The sequence below is a fragment of the Oculina patagonica genome, chromosome 6 (assembly GCF_052425735.1).
Source record: "Oculina patagonica isolate OP01 chromosome 6, crgOcupat, whole genome shotgun sequence".
In the NCBI taxonomy this organism is placed as follows: Eukaryota; Metazoa; Cnidaria; class Anthozoa; order Scleractinia; family Oculinidae; genus Oculina; species Oculina patagonica.
The window spans coordinates 19,451,421-19,454,674 of NC_135763.1; the positions used below are offsets into that span (position 1 = coordinate 19,451,421).

General features: G+C 41.3%; 1 pseudogene across 1 annotated transcript in view; it reads left to right on the forward strand.

Moving 5' to 3' along the window:
• The first annotated feature begins 1,625 nt into the window (after nt 1-1,625).
• The window catches only part of LOC144657519 (riboflavin-binding protein pseudogene), a 3,413-nt pseudogene continuing 1,784 nt past the window's right edge, over nt 1,626-3,254 (forward strand). Inside the window, exon 1 of the transcript XR_013571540.1 lies at nt 1,626-3,254. This exon is cut by the window's right edge and continues 653 nt beyond it. The product of XR_013571540.1 is annotated as a riboflavin-binding protein pseudogene (transcript).

Genomic DNA, 3,254 nt, shown 5'->3' on the forward strand with positions numbered 1-3,254 from the left:
ATACGGCATTTTGTTTAAATCAAGAATTCTATCAATTTAATTAAGAGTGTTTACAACTTGAAATGTGAGTCAAAATTAATACCAAGATAGACATAAGAAAACACTCGGCGGAGAGCTGAACTGTAGCTTTCTTAAAGCATGCACGTCTCAAATAAACTGAACTAAAGCATTCTACATCGACATTCGATTCAACTTTAAGCAAATCAGGCGAAATATCTGAGGAAGCGGGCATGTGTTATCTCAATTGTCAACTGCATTGTCGCGGCCGGAAATGCACACGATCGCATCGCCTCCCACTAGCGAATCACAGAGAACTATGAACTATGAGTGTTAGCTAGGCGGAGAACGCCTAAAATTGAGGGAAAAAGAAAACTACCTTATTGTTACTTATTTTCGCGGGACTTAATTTTCGCGATTTTCGCGATTTTTTGCGAAATTAAAGACCCGCGAAAATTTATTTCAAACGTTTTCTATTGTATTTTTAATGTTAATTACGTATTTTTGGCCAAATCGCGAAAATCAAGTCCCGCGAAATATGCCCGTTCCATTTTCGCGAAATTAAGTTTCCGCGAAAATAAGTAACAATAAGGTATGTACTCACATCAGCGCTTGAAGCGATTCCTTGGCTATCCACTCCGACATGTTTCTTTTAGAAATAACCGACAATGTCCCGGATGTATTTGAATGTCGTCGAGCGCGCAACGCCCGCTCCCCAAACTTCAAAAGTAAAAAACTAAGTCTTTAGCCACGGTAAAGTTCAAGCCAAATATCGTTATGACCGCCTTCAAATCAGCCCGTATAGTCTAGTTCCGAGTCCTAATTGATGTGGCTAAAGACCTTTGCTGTCTAAAGCAAGCTCAACATTATCTGTACCTGGCAAAACGAGCCGACCGGTTATCTGTGTTTAACCGCCTAAAGCTCGGTTTGAGGTACGATAACAGCCGACGCACAACTTGCAAATCGTAAGACTTTCACCTTCACGGGACTTAATGATGTCCTCCGGCAAACTTCCTTTAGACAGCTATAGATCACAACTGTTCTACTAGTTAGCGCGCGCAACTAGAATTCAAATGAAAGAGAGGGGTTGGAGTTAGAGACTGGGCTAGACTAACCACAAGTAATTCTAGGGGGAGGGAGACGGGGGGGGGGGGAGACAGGGAGGGAGAAAAAAAAAGTAAGATTGCATTCACTACATTAGACAGGGCGACATTTCATTGGAAGAAAGCCGAACAATTCTCCGTATCCTCAAAAAAAAAAAAAAAAAATGAAACCCCATACATTCCTTAACAGCCCGATAGCCACCTTTTATCAAATCAAGGTATATATATAGGAGAAAGAAAAACAGACAGAGGACTTTAGGTAGGGTTTTTTTTATTGAAAACTAGTTCGCATTTTTAAATTAAAGCAGGAATCGTTATTTCCCATACAAATCCTTATAATTTCGCTGTTACCTAACGGCCGCCGTGACGCTCAATTAACAACACTCACACAACGCTGAACAAAGGTCACACAGTCTACCGTATATCTCCCATAGAGCTTGGGGTTCCTGTGTTATAAGATTGATTGATTGATTTTTTCCCTTCCCATGTGACGTTTTTTTGGCAAACGTCCCATGGTCACAGCGTGACAATAGTCTTGTTGCGGAATCAATATCTACAATATCTATCTGTAAAATCCAGCTGGTAAGAGAGAGGTTTTTAAAACCTCTAAGAGATCATGAAGATTGCAGCAGTGTTAATTTTTACTTCGGCCTTGGTTGTGAGCACCGAGTGCCTTGAACGACAAGACAAATGCCTGCCTGGTGAAAAGCACAAGGAAGCACCGTCCGCTGAGGAGTCCATGTCCGCGTGTCAAGCGTACAAAAGCGATTCCTGTTGCACAAGTGATTTCACCAAACAGCTGGCTAGCTACCCGATCAGAAAAATCGGCAATTTCTCGTGGACTCCGTGCAACAAAACATTGAGTCGCAAATGTCAGGCGTTCATGGTCGACGTAGAGTGTTTCTACCGCTGTTCACACAACGCGATCTTCTGGAAGAATCCCCAGTATCAATCGGCAATGTTGAAAGCCCCGATTTGTGCGAGTTTCTGTGATGGTTGGTTCGAAGCTTGCAAAGAGGACCTGACTTGTGCTAAGAACTGGGCGACCGGGTTCAACTGGACCAGTGGTATTAACACGTGCAAACAGCCATGTGGGAATTTCAGCGATTATTACACCAGTGGCAAAGATCTTTGCGAGAGTATATGGGGAACGACCTTTGTCTACAAGGAAACCGATTGCTTGCAGTTGAATTTAACAGATGCCAAATCCAACCCAAATGACAAGCTGGTGGAAAAACTGTTCGGAGAAAAAGGAACCAAACCCAAGAACGGGTTGTCTGCCTTCACTGTTGATCTGTTCCTGGTTTATTTTGTTGCAGTGTTGTCAGTTCTTCTGTGTTAAAGGACTCCAGATTTGAGACTTATGTCGCTTTTATCTTTTCCTATGCATTGAAATGAACTTGTGATCGACATTTGCGGACCGGTCAGGGTAAAATGCAGACTGCAGACTGCAGACCAGGGGTAAAATGCAGACCGAGGGTAAAGTAACGAAATGCGATTCACAAAGCCTTTTTCCCCGCCGGTTCCAAAGTTCGAACGTTTCGCATGAGCGAACACGTGAATGAACTGGCGATATTAAAATAAATTTTATTCCGACACAAATGTGTTCAAATTTCACTTTTAATTTCTACAGACTTGTGAGACTTAACCTTTAATTTCAAGTCTTCTGCATCTGTTAACCGGATGAAACTGAATGGTTTACAGCCCTTTTAGCCTGTGCCCTTTCGGAAATTAATTTTACACGCGCACAAACTACATACGTCACATCATTTGTACCGCTCGCTAAACATAAAAGCTTTGTACCTTTTATTTTTATGGTGTTTTATTACGACGGTTGGCGAAGCAAAGCCTTTTTTATAACTTAACTGCGGAAGGGTTTAATCTGTGCCAGTTAAAAACACTTGAAACATTGAAAGAGCTGTGCCGCGGTATGATATGATCGCTGTAAACGTGATCTTGCTGTGATCGACATGGTAAAAAATTAAAATATTTTTTCTAAACCGTTCAGTTTCATCCGGTTTACAAACGTAGATGGTTGTAAACTGAAGTTTAAGTGTCACAAAAATCTTTCAAATGCCTTTGCTGTATCAAAAAGTTAAATTTGATGAAATTTGTGTCGGCATAAAATCTATTTTATATGACATTTATCACCAG